General features: G+C 38.2%; 1 protein-coding gene across 3 annotated transcripts in view; it reads right to left on the minus strand.

The window, feature by feature from the left end:
- USP42 (ubiquitin specific peptidase 42) overlaps nucleotides 1–16837 on the minus strand; it is a 160881-nt gene that overhangs the window by 65599 nt on the left and 78445 nt on the right. For all 3 annotated transcript variants that reach the window (XM_074208162.1, XM_074208163.1, XM_074208167.1), the window contains exon 3: nucleotides 15841–15986. The gene's annotated coding sequence lies outside the window, so the exon portion shown is untranslated. The remainder of the gene's footprint in view (nucleotides 1–15840; nucleotides 15987–16837) is intronic.

Genomic DNA, 16837 nt, shown 5'->3' on the forward strand with positions numbered 1-16837 from the left:
GGGGGGGGGGGGGCGCGGGCCTCCCGGCGCCGGCTCCTCCGGCTCCTCGGGAAACTGAGCCGGCGCTGCCCCGGCCCCGGCCCCGGCTCCGAGAGCTGCCCCGGCCCCGGAGAGTGCCCGGCCCCGGCTCCGAGAGCTGCCCCGGCCCCGGAGAGTGCCCGGCCCCGGCCCCGGCTCCGAGAGCTGCCCCGGGCCCGGCTCCGAGAGCTGCCCGGGCCCCGGAGAGTGCCCGGCCCCGGCCCCGGCTCCGAGAGCTGCCCCGGCCCCGGCTCCGAGAGCTGCCCCGGCCCCGGCTCCGAGAGCTGCCCCGGCCCCGGAGAGTGCCCGGCCCCGGCCCCGGCTCCGAGAGCTGCCCCGGCCCCGGAGAGTGCCCGGCCCCGGCTCCGAGAGCTGCCCCGGCCCCGGCTCCGAGAGCTGCCCCGGCCCCGGCTCCGAGTGCCCGGCCCCGGCCCCGGCTCCGAGAGCTGCCCCGGCCCCGGAGAGTGCCCGGCCCCGGCTCCGAGAGCTGCCCCGGCCCCGGAGAGTGCCCGGCCCCGGCTCCGAGAGCTGCCCCGGCCCCGGCTCCGAGAGCTGCCCCGGCCCCGGAGAGTGCCCGGCCCCGGCCCCGGCTCCGAGAGCTGCCCCGGCCCCGGCTCCGAGAGCTGCCCCGGCCCCGGAGAGTGCCCGGCCCCGGCTCCGAGAGCTGCCCCGGCCCCGGAGAGTGCCCGGCCCCGGCTCCGAGAGCTGCCCCGGCCCCGGCTCCGAGAGCTGCCCCGGAGAGTGCCCGGCCCCGGCTCCGAGAGCTGCCCCGGCCCCGGCTCCGAGAGCTGCCCCGGCCCCGAAGAGTGCCCGGCCCCGGCTCCGAGAGCTGCCCCGGCCCTGGAGAGTGCCCGGCCCCGGCTCCGAGAGCTGCCCTGGGCATGGCCGGTTTTCCTGGCGAAAAAGAGACTTGGTGCCATTTCCTACGCGTCAAAGTTATTTACTGTGCGGGATGTCATAGAACCCCCAAAATGTCTGGGGATCCGGAGAGTCTCTACCTGGGGATGATTGAGTTCAAGTGTGTATGTGTAAGGCTAAATCTCTGCTTGAACTTAAGGACAATAAAGCTGCAGGGTTTCTTCCTCATCCAAATTCACAGAAATCTGAAAACTATGGATCGAGGTCCCGAGATGAAACATTTCTAGTTGCGTCATCAGATACCTTCGCTTTACGCCATTCCAAATCATTCCCCAGTCAGTCTTACAAGTTTACAAAGGGTTTTATCCCTTGGAAAAATTCCTTAAAATCATGAAGAATTTGGGAAATGACTTATTTGAATAGTAAACTTCAAAGACTCATGCTCACCACCATGAGCTCAATACACATTGGTTACCGGGAATACATATGGAAAAGTCAAGAATGTTTCTTATGTGATTTAGAGAAGTCACAGGGAATCTCACAACTCCAATCATTACATTGCAGTAGTGTTTTACTGCTGGTGCTGGTTTCAAGTTTGCAATTCCAAGAGAGGTGTAATAATAAAAATATTATGTTTCATGAGTAAATAATATTAACTAATGGTAATATTAATGATATAAATATTGCAATTCTCATTTTAAAGATTAAGAAAATGAGACATGAGATTAAGCGACTTGCCCAAGGTCAATGTCAAATGAATAAAGTTGTCTGTTCCTTTGATGACAATATAGTCTTTCCCAGCTAGAATCTTCCTCTTTCCTTTAGAGCAAAAAGCATCCACATGTTGCATGGTTGACATAATCAAGTTGGATGCTCCCAACTAACAGAATCTGGATTTGGAAGTAAAAACTGCCTGTGCCTTTCTTTGTTGCCCCAGTATTAACCACAATATTTAATAATAATTGCCAATTTATTAGGGCAGTGTCATGCACCTAAGTTTAATCAATCTTTCATCAGATGGGAGGGGAGAAAGATGAAATATCTCTCTCAAATTGCATTGACCCTAGATTTTGTATACTTGAATTATTCCTAAAGATTTCTCTTCCAAACCTGTTTGTTGTTGAGAGGGATGCTAGCCTCCTCACACAGGTTCATTACTTTAGCATCATCTTCAACTAGATTCCTTCTTCTCAGCTCCTCACATACAATCTTCTACTTCTACTGCCACAATTCTCATTTATGGCATCTTCTCCCTAATCACACAACTCCCACCATAGTTCAAGTCTCATGTCTCACCTGGACAATTTACTATAACAACCTGCTTCCATACCCTCTCTAATCATTCTCTCACATAGATGACAAAATAATATTCCTAAGGCACAGGTCTAGCCATGTCACTTTCCTGCTCATAGTCTTTCGGTGTTTTTTTCCTTGATCCCCTCTCACAGGTTCTTAATCCAACAGTCTGTGAATAAGTTTCTGGGGATTCATGAACTTGGATAGAAAAAAAAACACAACTTTTATTTTCACTAACTTCTAATTGATAGCATTTCCTTTACTTAAGAATGTTTTTTTTAAATATTCCAAGAAGGGGTTGGTCCATGACGCAAAAAAGGTTAAGAAGTCCTGTTAAGAGTGTCTCCAGTCTTGCCCCAACACTATCCCTTCAGCCTTTTTTCACATTATATGCTTTCACATATCCTACATTCTAGTCAGGCTGGACTGTCTTCAAACTTGTTATGTCAATGCAAAGTGTAGATCAGAGTTTGTCAAACATATTGCTGAGGAGGCCAGCAACACTCCCTGGGGTGGACTGAACTAGGTTAAAATTAAATTGGGAAATACTGTATATAACAACATAAACAAGAATACTATAAAATATAGAAAATGGTAATTTGTGGTTTTCTTAGTCACTATGCAGCCTGCAGGGTTTTAGCCACTGCATTTCTATTTCAGACACTTCTGATATAGGCAACCTACCCCAATGACCAGGTTTGGAATACCCTACCCTCAGGACCTCTTAACTCTCAGAATCCATTTCCTTCAAAGTTTAACTCAGGTGCCTCCCCCCTAATTCCCTCAGTTGTTAAGAGTTCTCTCCTTCCTCAGATCACTCTGAATTACTTATCTGTTGATGTATCCTTCCCAGTAGAATGTCAGGGCAGGGAGTGTTGCTTGTCAGTGCTTTTGTACATAATAGAGCCTTAATAAATGTCTAAAAAAACTTGGAACAAACTGGTTAACCCAGGTCTTTTTTAGGTGCTTAGTCTAGTGTTGTTTTTACTTCCGTTCTAACAGAAATGCCAAATTTCTAGTAAAAATTACCAAAAGTATAAAGTAAAACTCATTAATTAGAGGTGATCAAAAGTGGAATTGACAACCTTGAGGACAAATGGGTACTGTCCCCACCCCATCCCCTCTCGAGTCTTCTAGCAATGACCAGATAACTCAGCAAGAACCTTATAGGAGGAATTCTTATTCAAAGATATATTGGGCTAGATGACCTCCAGGGCCTCACCAACTCCTAAGATCCTGTGATTCTGAATTGAAGTTTACTATAAAGCAAACCACAGTGTGAAGCAGAGATGGATTGTAAAGTTAGTCAAGACAATACAAACCAAATAATGTCCCTTCTCACACTCCACCAAAGTCCAAATTTCTTGAATAAAATTAGCACCATTTAAAATTTTCCCCCCTTGTTTTATTGAAAAAACCTGAGTAGAGGGTGTAGCGGCACATTCCTGAGTACTGTCCAATGAGCACAAACATTTCATTAATATTAAAGCTACATTATTAAGTTGGCTGAAAGACAACATGGAAAATAGTCATTCATTACACTTGTTAAACTGAGAATAATATTCTTGTAGTTCATAAAAATGTTAGTATTATGAAGGACTGAGATGTTTCATTCTTTGTATTTGCATCCTAAGCATCCAGGGCAGTACTGAACATAAAAATCAGCTTTTAATGAATTCTTGTTGATTGGTGGATTCAGTTTATTATTGATAAAGAAATAAGCCCAGAGAAGTTCAAGTTTCTTATCCAAAATCACATAGGACCATAGTCTGGAACTAGAACTTGGGTATTCTGCCTTCTAGTTCTGCCCTCACACCATATTTCCCTTTATGAAATAAATATTTGTTATGTCTTAACTTCATCTGATCTATATTGTTATCCATATGCTCCTATGCAGTCTAAGAAGACTGAAATACAGAATTCAATTCAATATTCATTTAAAGTCTACATTGTTTGAAGAAATTGAGACCAGGTGCTGGGAATATAAAAAATGAAAAACAACAGAGTCCTTGCCCTACAGGTTATTTACAATTTAATCCTAAACTATACAACATGCAAACAAATACACAAGTTTACAGTAAGATGTGATAAATGCAAAAGAGAGTTCTAGTCAAACTGCTTTAAGAAATTCATTAAAAGTGAAGGAGGTGGTCCCCAAGCTGGGCCATGACGGGGAAGAAATATCTCAACCTAAAAAGAAGGGGAATGGAGGACATTTTTGCAGCTTATATTCAAGAATGCTCAGATAAACCAAAATCAGGAATGACTAGAACACTTGATCTGAATTGTGAATTTATTAAATATACCTACTGGGTGCAGTGTACTACTGTTTTGCATACTTGTAAAACAATACAAACAAGAAACTTAAAATAAGGCTATCAGTCCCAAATGGGCAATCTCAGCTGTTACGTATTTGAAATGTCATCCACCACAAAGTAACTTGGTGCTGGAAAAACTGAAGTATTTGTTTTCCCTTTTGGTCAACTCCATTAATTCAACAAGCATTTTATTAAGGGTTAACTCTATCCCTTGGCACTGTGCTAGATTGGGGAAGATTACAAAGATAAAAATAAAACAACCTTTAAGGAGGTTATATTTTATGAAGGGGAAGCAACACAAAAAGAAAAGTATATACAAAGTAGATATGAATTGAACCCAGTAGATACTGTGCTGAGCATGGAGTCAGGAAAATCTGAGTTTAAAGTTAGCTTGGGCAAGTCCCTTAAGCCTGTTTGCCTCAATTACCTCAATTCCTCCAAAATAAATAGTAAATGGAACTGGCAAACCACTCCAAGATCTTTGCCAAGAAAACCCTAAATGCAGTTATGAAGAGTCAGAAATTGCTAAATAGCAACAGCAAAGATATGAAATAAATTTTGGGGATGCTACCAAGTTAGTCTTCTTCCAAGAGTTGGCATTTGGGTTGAGTTTGAAGGAAGCTAGGGATTCTTGAAGGAGCAGGTGGAGGGGGATGAATTCTAAGCCCAAGAGACAATGTCAAGAGGACTGGGGAAGGAAGGGTGTGAGGGAGCAAACAAGTAGGCCAGAACTGGGATATGCAATAAGTAGGCTAGAGTTGGGTTGTAAAGGTCTTTAAAATCCAAGCAGAAAAGTTTATATTTTAACCTCAGAGAAGAAGGGAATCATTGGAGCTTCATGAGAAAAAAAAAAGCCATGCTCAGACCTGTTCATTAGGAATATCAATTTGTGGGCAAAAAATGAAAAGATTTTTAAGAATTACACAGAACAAAAGGAAGTCCGGAAGGGGACACAAACAGGACAATGTTGAAACTAATATGTTTAATGTAATATGTTTTTTTATAAAATAACTGCAAGCAATAGAGCTATTGCTTCATATACAATTATCTTTTTGTTCTTTGTATATGAAAATGTTCATAATAACGAAATTTAAAGGAATTCTGATGGACTCATGATAAAAAAATGCTATACATTTTCAGAGATAATTGATAAATTCTGAGGTCAAATTGAAGAATACTTTTTTCACTTTATTCTTCTTTGATTTTAGGTGACATGCTAATATGGAAATATATTTTGCCTGATTTCACATGTATGATTGATATTATATTGCTTGCCTTCTCAGTGAGGAAAGGAGGGGCTGGGGGGAAGAATTTGGAGCTCATTTTTTTTAGATTGCTAAAAATAAATAATAAATTAGAAATAAAATAAAGGATTGTAAATTTGATAGCTGTGAAGGAAGGGCTGGCAGAGGGGAGAATTGGAAAACCAATTAGGAACTTATTCCAATAGTCTCACTGACAAGAGATGAAGCCTTGAACTATGTTGGTAATCATGTGAATGGAGAGAAAGCACATATGTGATATATATTATGGCAACTGATTAAATATGAGGAGTGAGAAAGGGAGGGCTGAGGATGACTCATTTCTCAGGAACTTAGGAAGAGAAGAGTTTAGGGAAAGGAAAAGGGCTTTGAATTAAGTCTCATATCTAGGTTAGTTTAGGTGTGAAAATTTATTACAAATTATAGTTTTACCTGCTGACTAATCTTTCTGAACTTGAGCTCTGAGCTTCTTTCTAGGACAATTCCTGGGAGCTGTCTACCAGGGCAAGTTTTTAAAAACCAAACATTCAAAAAGGAGACAGTTTGGAAGTCTGGTCATCTTAGGGAAAAGGGTTTAAAATTACATATTATATAGTACTTTAGGTTCATATAAGGTATTATTCCTACAATCTCAGAGAAGTTTAGTAATTTGCCCAAGGTCACACAGCTACTAAGTAGCAGACCTAGGACCAAGGTCTTACAGATCCAGTTTTAATACTCATTTATGAGAAAAGGCAAGACATTTTTTTTACATTCACTTTTAAGTAATCACAAAAGCATATACAATTTACAAACAGATGTTGAAGGGAGCTTTTTCAGTCTGGATTCAGGAACCTACAAGACCCTTACAAATCTCAATAGATTTCTTCAAGAGTTTGTCTCAGACTTCCTCTTCCATTAAACAGTTCTTCAGCAAACTTGGAAGAAGCAATACCTTAATAGTATCTTGGAGGAATTAAAGATATTCTAAACAGATAGACTCGGGTCAACTGCTAATTCATTCATTCATTCATTCATTCATCCATCCATCCATCCATCCATCCATCCATCCATCTATTATTTGTATATTCATTTGTTTGTTTTGGTGTTGAGATTTAAAACAGAACTAGGGAGATTTGCCTCTGGAGACATATTTCTGACCTGGTGTGTTACAGCTACAAATATGACAAGGCAAAATGAAGACTAAATGTACATCTAACCAGGACTTGGGCTGTGCTATATATGTGCTTGAAGTTTTAGAGAGGTAGTTCTTTTATATTGAGTTTCAAAGGCCCTCTAGTGGTCTATTTAAGAGTTCTGCATTTAAGAACTTGAATTAAACCTAAGTATTTGCCTCCTCCACTCCCCAATTTGATCCCCAACTTTTTAGACCAATACTACAACTTTCCTCCTCGGTAAGAAATTGAAATTTTGAAGGTTTCCCTTTATACTCATCAACACTGCACTTCATTTTCATTAATTTCCAAGAGTATTACCTGTGCAGAACAGCTATGGGATTGAGACTCTACAAAATATTATTCGCCTTTTCTGAATGGTTTTCTCAGATGATTAAATGCAGAGTGAAAAGGGTTTTATAAAGCCAAACTATACAGGCAACCTGAAAAGTGCCTGCTGTTGTGTCTGAACAGCCCAAAGAATCTTTCCATCATTCAGACTTTCTTTTTTGACTTTTTAATATTCATCTGAGGTTTGTATAGCTTGCCAACATTTCCCAATTGAATTTACACTATTTAGATTCTAATTTTACATTCCATTTCACTTTCCATAGACAGCTTCCCTCTACAACAAGCAGTCTGAACCTCATTAGAGTGCTCAAATAGCTTATGTGGTAATAGTGCTCTTAGGATATCACAGAGGAATGAAGAGTGTATCTTCCTAACATGTTTATTAAGGGGTAATGGGAAGAGGGGGCAATCTGGGTTTTTTGTGAGTTTGTGGATTCCTATTTCATCCACTGATGGGAGATAATATGGAATAGTGTTGGGGGGAGGGAGAGGGAGAGGGAGGGAGAGAGAAAGAGAGAGAGAGAGAGAGAGAGAGAGAGAGAGAGAGAGAGAGAGAGAGAGAGAGAGAGAGAGAAGCTAACCTTGAAGACAGCAGGTTGTTCAAACCCCACTTTTCTGTAAATTGTGTAAACCTAGATAAGTCATTTCATTTCTTGATCCTTTAGTCTAGGCAATTCTGTAAGACAGTAAATTGTAGATAAAAGTGCCTACCAATGTCTCTTGGCATTGATGGAAGGAAGTCTCTCTCCACCAGGTCATGGTCTACAGAAAATCTCTCAATATGCTCCAAAGGAGGTGTTTTGAAAAAAAAAAGTCTCAGGAACACTTATGTATTTATATGTTGATTCTTGGCTAGAGTTTGCTAGTTTATTTTATTTCCCTTTAGCTATGGTTACATGTTAAATCAAAGAAAACAATGTAAGTATTTTACTTTTCAGGGTAAAGTCAATAATTGATTTTTCTGAGTTGCCCATAGTTTTCTCTGCTTTTCCTACATCTAACAGATTAAGTAGTCTGTTAGGACCATTCTAATGATTTATTTTCCTCTTTGGGTGTTAATAATATAGTAGGACAAATGAATCCGCGCATTAGGTATTCAGCCCCAATATATACTCTGCAGTTCAGTCCAAGGAAATAACAAGTGGCACTATACTCTTCCAGAGGATGTGTTCTAGGTTAATTATCACTTATGAAAAGAAAAACCTAATTTAAAAGTGATTCTTGCCTCTCAAGAGAGAGTACCAAAAGAAAGTTACTTAGTTCATTAGCTATATAAAAAGCTAAGATTTCCACAAGGTTGAAGGCTTCATGTACATCCTATGTTGTGTTGATGTGCTAAAGATAGCACAGTTTAAAATCTCTGGGGGATCAAAGCAAACTTGAAATGCATGAAATCAGGCTTTGGTTTTGTAAATTATTCACATTCCATTAGATTTTATGAGGCAAGTAAATATGGGAGTATATAGTATGGCAAAGGATGGATTCTTTGTAAGGTAAAGGAAAAATAAACACATGAAAAACAAATTACTGAAAATACAAGTCTTAAAAATTGAAACAAATCAATTTGCCTCACCTAAAGATACAGAGTAAATGAAAATGATGTCAATAATAAATTTGCTTTTGGTTGACAGATGCCAACAAACAGAAAATAAAAAAAATTTCCCCCATGCATCCCTCATACATTATTCCTTAATTAGTCACAAGAGGATCCTCTGCCTAAACCTGCCTCAGAGGGAACATGCCTATTTGATAGGATCTTTTTGGTGGATTTTAAGATCCATCCCTCCTTCTCCAGATTTACAGCAAAATAACTAGCAAAACAAATGTTCTGAGGGACTTGAGGAAGTGTCATGTAAATATGTGAGTAAAGGTAGAGAGGTTATCACAGAATAGGACCTTCGGGGGAGTCAACAGGAGATATCCTGAAGGAAAGGACTTCATTCCAGTCCCCATCTATTGTATAGTAGGGCATCTAGGTGGCACAGTGAATAAGAGTATGGCCCTTGGAGGACCTGAGTTCAAATATCTCAGATACTTGCCACTTACTAGCTGTCTGACTCTGGATAAGTCATTTAACCCTGTGATTGCCTCACATTCAGGGTCATCTCAAATCACCCTGATCCATATCTGGCCACTGGACCCACATGACTCCAGTGCATATTACAGCATTACTCCTTAATGTCATGATCCCCAGGACAAACAACAACAGTACTGCTCGGGACATACATTTCAAAATACATCTATTCATGCAGGGATATGACCTTAAAAAAATCTAAATTAAACCATCTAAGCCACAAGATGGCTCAAAATAAGAGCAGTTTGGCAGGAAAACTTATTCAGTTCAATCAAACCCATGAAATAGGTATTTTGAAACAAATGATCTCATTAAATACTGCATAGGGGACAGGGTATTGAAGGAAATGACTCCTATAGGTTTACAAGGAGAATTCAGTTCTATACCTTAACTTCATTGTCATTTTCCCTGTCATGTAAAAATGATTATTATTCCAAAGATAATCATCACTAACTTTGCTTTTGCATTTCTGATTTTTTTCCCCGAATAGTATCCTAAAGTCTAGTAAATCCCTTTCAAGAAGTCAATTTTCTATTCTGAATCTTTTTTTTTTTTTTTTTTAGGTTTTTGCAAGGCAAATGGGGTTAAGTGGTTTGCCCAAGGCCACACAGCTAGGTAATTATTAAGTGTCTGAAATCAGATTTGAACCCAGGTACTCCTGACTCCAAGGCCGATGCTTTATCCACTGTGCCACCTAGCCACCCTCCACTACGCCACCTAGCTGCCCTCAATTTTCTATTCTTCTTGGTATAATTGCAAATACTTGACAGCACTGTTGAGAAGCCAGGAAGCTAAGGTAACCCAAGATTTTATATTTTCAGGATGAATGAATGAATGAATACTACAGAGCATCAATAGAGAGCAATCTGTATCCTTTGCTATCAGCTACCACATCTATAAGCGTGGTTAAAGCAATCCCTTATTTCAAACTCTGATATTGGATTATCTGTATGTAAAATTAGCAAAAAGAAAAAAAAATTAAGCCAATGACTTTACTATACCACGTGCATCTATGTTAATAATGTGTATTTCTGTCAGTAGGATGGTGTTTGCTTTAAGAAATTAACTATAGGAGTTTGCTTTAGGAAAATTAACTGTGTAAATCATAGGCCATCTTTCTCTTAACCTTCCTAATAAACCACTTTTCTTTTCTCTAAAATGAGGCTAATGTTCATATTACCTATCTCATGGGGTTCTTTCAAGAAAACACTTGTTGGACATTAAAGGCATTCTATCAACAAGAAACAATATAAAGAGTTAGGAAACTTGGATTCTTATCTGGTCTCTTTCTTCCTTCACTAACTAGTGACTTTGAACAAATCAACTTTTTTTGTACCTCAGTTTCCTGATGTATGAAATGGAGTTGGATGACATGATCTCAAAGTTTCTTCCCAGTTCTAAAATTGTATATGATTGACACCTGTTGAACTGCTTCTGCCTCCCTGAGTATCATACTTGGGAGGAAATGAGGATTTCATTACAGTCCTGGTGCTTCCTTTCCTGATTTCTAAACTTCTCAAAGCACCAACAGTCTTCTGACTTTCTTATCTGCCTCTTTCAGATAGTGGAATCACCTGAATCTAGGATTCCTAGTTCCTCTTCTTAATCTCTGACTGTCTTTCTCACCTTCTGTCTACTCTGAATTTAATATTCTGCCTGGTTTAAACTCAGAGAAACAATATTCCTCTCCCAGGACAAATTCATTATTTTTTAAATTCATCACTAAGCTGCTAATTCAAGTCTTGCTTGATCATACTTCTCTAAGCCTCCTTCTCTCCTCAGGTTGGAGGACTGAAAGGAGGATGAAAAATCTTGACCCAATGCCTTCCTTTACAGAGGGCAGAAACTAGACTCAGCTCACTCCACTATGTATCTACTGCTCTATTTGGTTTCAATTTCATAGAATAAAATATCAGGATACCCCCAAGTATCTTATTCCCCCATCCTTGCCACTTTTCATGTTTGTCTGCCCCTTTAGATTGTAAGCTGTTTGAAGGCAGAGAATGCCTATTTTCATTAAGTATCCCCAGCACTTAGACAGTATCTACATAGTAGAGGCTTGACAAATGTTTATTGGATTAGACTGGACTTTCCCCTCTCCAGTATTTTGTGGATTCCTTATCAAATATGAACCATCAGGTTTAAAAGCAGAGTTACCCTCCTTCAAATAAAAGTAGAAAATAATTTCAGAAATAATACATCAATCAGGTTGAAGTTAATTAGAAATATGTAAAAGTAGATGTCTTAAACTTGCTAGCTAACCTACTACTCTTAAACTGATTTATAATTCCCTAGGCCTAGTTTTGACCAGTATTCCCTATCCACACCCTCCCCCCCAGACTGCTCTTATCTGGGTTTCAGTGCTAGAAGGCTGCCTTTGAACTAGAATTGATTCACCAGGAACTGTACCCTGAACTCACTGCTGCCTAACAGTTCAAACTCACTCTCAGCCAGTAAAGAACACTCCTAGTTCCCTGTAGAAATTTTTGGTGTTCCACCTGCATTCCTATCTAATCTCCTGGCTAACTACTTCCCCATTCTCTGCCAGAATCAAGGAGGAAGTAAAAATAATTAAATTGTACATGTGTAAATAATTACAGAGAAGGGATAAAGGGAATGGGATAAACATTTATTCTCTACTACCTATGTGCCAGTATCTTTCTAAGTGATTTACAAATGTCTCATTTTATTCTCACAACTTTGGGAGGTAGGCAATGTAATTCCCATTTTACAACTGAGGAAACTGAAACAAAGGTTAAGTGACTTGATCAGGGTCACATAGCTAGTAAGTTGATTTGAACTTGGATCTTTCTGACTCATGGCCCAGGCAAAGTTCTATCCACTGTGCCATTTAACTGCCTCAACTAGCATTAAATTCATTAGGTTGCTATTTTAACTTTTTTAATCACCAAGAAAAGCAGAATAATTCAGTTTAGTATATAGTTTATTATCAAAAGTCACAAAAGATAATATTTTTCACTGACACTTAAAAAAACAGAGACCCCCCCCCAAAAAAAACAGTTCACCAACATTTATCTCCAAAAAGCGTCCATAAACCTATGAATTTGTTTTTCTGAGACTCACTGAACTCTTAGGCAATAGAAAAAGTTGCTAAAATCCCTCTGAAAGAATTTTATAAATGATAATCAATGTTGTGAATGAATGACTATGGCAAAGTTGAAGCCTGTTTTGCTTCTCCAGACAGCAAGTAAGTTGTTTAAGGAACAACTTTACACATAATCTTCAAAAACCACAAGAAAAAAATCTTCAAATCCCTTACTGAAATTTCATCTTAAGGAACCTCAGGAAAAACAAAGAAATTTCTTTAAAAGTTATCACTTGTTTTTATAAAAAGTATACTAACAGTAAATGGAGAAAACAAAACTCTTCTGTCCTTGTTAACTTCTGTTTGCCCCAAGTCCAAAGAGTCTTTGCTCTAACTTAGCAGAACTGCCCCTTAATTGCATTTACTCAAAGTAAAATATTCCAGAATTTATTACAAATGTGTTTTAAATCCTTTATAAAGTATTCCAGTAATAATCTTTTGCAAATTCTATGTTTTTCTCAAATTCAATAAAAAAAAAAACTCTTACCTCTTCCTAGAAAAATAGCTAATTCATAAGATGTCACTTGGGAAAGTGGAGAGCAAGGACATTGATACTGAAGGAGAAATGGTTAACAGTCAAAAGAATGTTGGATTTAGAACCAGAGAACCTGAATTTGAATCCCCAACTCTGCTCTTTACCATGGCTATAACCTTGGACAAGTCATTCTCTTTTCAGAAGCCTGAGTTTCTTCCTAAACAGATCAGAGGTAGACAAGATGACCTTTAAGGGTCTTTTTAAAGGTTTACTGAAATGAAAAATTACCACTCTTAACAGATACTGCTTTTAAAAACTATTAACTCCAATCTAAAAACTAAATTTCAACCTGTCTTTTTTTAATCTAGACCCAATTTGAGCTAAAAAAAATGATTATAGATCATTAAAAACAAGTTAGATAATTTTGATTACATTAAATTAAAAAGCTTTTGCACAAACAAAACTGTATGCAAGATCAAATGAAACGTAGTAAATTGGGAAACAATTTTTACAAATAGTATTTCTGACAAAGGACTCATTTCTAAAATATATATAGAAGACTGAGTTAATTTAATAAAAAACCAAGCTGTTCCACAATTGAAAAATGGTCAAAGGATATGCATAGGCAATTTGCAGATGAGGAAATCAAAGCTGTACATAGTCATATGAAAAATTGCCCTAAATCATTACTGATTAGAGAAATGCAAATTAAAGCAACTCTGAGGTACCATCTCACATCTAATTAGATTGGCCAATATGAGCAGAAAGGACAATGTTCAATGTTGGAAGGGATATGGGAAATCTGGGACACTAATACATTGTTGGTGGAGTTGCAAATTCATTCAACCTTTCTGGAGAGCAACCTGGAATTATGCCCAAAAGGCGATAAAAATGTGCATAATCATTTGTACAAAAATAATCATAGCAGCTCTGTTTGTGGTGGCAAAGAATTGGAAATCAAGTGATTGTACATCAATTGGGGAATGGTTGAACAAAATGTGCTATATGTATGCTATGGAACCCTGTTGTTCTATTAGAAAACCAAGAGGGATGGGAATTCAGAGAAGCCTGGAAGGATTTGCATGAACTGATGCTGAGTGAGATGAGCAGAACCAGAAGAACATTGTACTCTTTTTTTTTAAAGATTTTATTTGAGTTTTGAGTTTTACAATTTTTCTCCCAATCTTACTTACCTCCCCCACCCCATGGAAAGCAATCTGTCAGTCTTTATTTTTTTTTCCATGTTGTACATTGATCCAAATTAAGTGTGATGAGAGAGAAATCATATCCTTAAGGAAGAAACAAAAAGTATAAGAGATAGAAAGATCAGACAATAAGATATCTGATTTTTTTTCTAAATTAAAGGGAATAATCCTTGAAATTTAAAACATTGTATGCTTAACAGCAACATGAGGGTGATGATCAATCTTATTGGACTTGCTCATTCCATTAATGCAATAAGCAGGGCCAATTTTAGAGCACCTGTGACAGAGAATACCATCTGTACCCAGAAAAAGAATTGTAGAGTTTAAACAAAGACCAAAGTCCATTACCTTCATTTTTTTAAATAAAAAAGTATATTATGCACTATATAATTTTTATTATCCCTAATATTTTATTTTCTCCTTAAGGATATAATTTCTTTCCCAACACATTCAATTTTGATCAATGTATAGTATAGAAACAATGTAAAGATTACCAGATTGCCTTCTGTAGGGGGATGGGGGAGGGAAGGGAGGGTAGAGGAAAGATTGTAAAATTCAAAACCTTAGGGGCAGTTAAGTAGCAGTGGATAGAGCTCTTGTCCTGGAATCAGGAGGACCTGAGTTCAAATCCAGCCTCAGACACTTAATAATTGCCTAGCTGTGTGACCTTGGGCAAGTCACTCAACTCCATTGCCTTAAATAAAATAAAATTAAAATAAAATACAAAACCTTACAGAAAATGATGGGTACATCAGTGCAACCATCAGGGACAATTTGGGGGTATCTGCGATGGAGAATACCATCTGTAGCTAGAGAAAGAATTGTGGAGTTTGAACAAAGACCAAAGACTATTACCTTTAATTAAAAAAAAAAACTGTTACCTTATTATGCAAACTTGCTATCTCTTATATATATATATTTTTTAATTTAAGGATATGATTTCTCTCTCATCACATTCAACTTAGATCAATGCATAGTATGGAAACAATGTGAAGACCAACAGACCGCCTTCTGTGGGGGTGGGGAGGGAAGTGAGATTAGGGGAAAATTGTAAAATTCAAAATAAATAATTTTTTTAAAAAGACACATTTAGGGGCGCTAGGTGGCGCAATGGATAGAGCAGCAGCCCTGGAGTCAGGAGTATCTGAGTTCAAAGCTGGCCCTAGACACTTAGTAATTACCTAGCTGTGTGGCCTTGGGCAAGGCACTTAAGCCCATTTGCCTTGCAAAAACCTAAATTTAAAAAAAAAGACACATTTAGTGATGTATCTCATGCAGCTTCTGGTAATTTACTTAATAAACCATGAAATAGTGACGATTGTCAAAAAAAAAAGAAGAAAATGATGGGTAGAAACTACTATTGTATATAATTGGAAAACAAATAAAATATTAATTTTTAAAAAATGATCATTCTGCTATTGCCTCATTCCTAAAAGTTCTATTGCCTCATTCCTAAAAGTTCTGGTGAAAATAAGCTGCTGTTATGTTTCACCTCTAAAGTCACAACTAGCCCTGAGTCTGAACATAACTTCAATAAAGTAATATTTATGTCTTCATTGTGTGCAAATCCCTGAGAGGTTCTAGGGATGTAAAATGAAAAAAAAAACAGATCAGAAATTGGTCAGTGAAACATCCAGTTTACCCCAATAATATCAGTGTTTGGGGGTATGCAAGACATTACAACATATATATATATATATATATATACATATAACCGACTCACCTCTGATGAACTCTTGTAGAAGTCACAATTGTCTCAGAAAGGTATGTTGGTTTAGGGCTTGTAGACTCAAAGGAAATTGAAGGAAGGTAAATTCGCTGAAGGTTAGAGCACACCTCAGATAGTAGTAAACACCAAGAATCGTTCTCCTATAGTAAAAGTAAAGCCACAAGGATTGTCAGCAAACATTTATTTATACCCTCAACAACTACTCCCACTTGGTAAGTTTGAACTCCAAGTTTTCACTTAAATACCATTGGCAATTAAGAGAACTTCAGTTAAGGGGACAGAAATGTTAAGGAAAGGAAATACATATCCATGCATTCACTAGTCTGCACAAAGAATGAATGAATAATTTTAAAATACTTCAATTCTATAGTAATAACAGTTAAAGGAGAAAAATAAAGGGAATAAAGAGTGAAGAAGAGTTGGGTAAAGACAAATATAAAGATATACACAGATACAGAGAATTACGGGGGGGGAAAGGGAAAAGACAAAAATGTTAAGGACTCAATGGGATCAACATTAAAACTACAGAGAGCTATTTAGACATATAGAGACAGAGATACTCAAATTCTGTGTAGATGAATACTTAATGTAGACATAAATGATTATATCGTAAGTTAGGGGATCATGGAAGAAATTATCTTCAATAAAAGAGAATAATGATTTTTGAAAACTATTGTTTCATGTAGTTGGAAAAATAAGAAAAAAAGTTCATGTTCAAACAAGTGACAGGGAAAATGAAAATGACAATTTTGATCATATAAAATTGAAAAGGCTTTGTATAGACAAATCAAATTCAATTAAAATTCCAAGGGAAACAAGTAATTGGAAAGAAAAGCTTTGCAGAAAGTTTCTCCGATAAAGCTTTCATATCTAAGACATACAAGTAAGGGATTCAAATTTCTAAAACTAAGTGCCACTCCACACTAGATGAATGATTGAAGGACAGGATCTGGTAGTTTTCAAAGGAAGAAATTCACACTATCAACAACTA

This window comes from Macrotis lagotis, chromosome X, assembly GCF_037893015.1.
Source record: "Macrotis lagotis isolate mMagLag1 chromosome X, bilby.v1.9.chrom.fasta, whole genome shotgun sequence".
Classification (NCBI taxonomy): domain Eukaryota; kingdom Metazoa; phylum Chordata; class Mammalia; order Peramelemorphia; family Peramelidae; genus Macrotis; species Macrotis lagotis.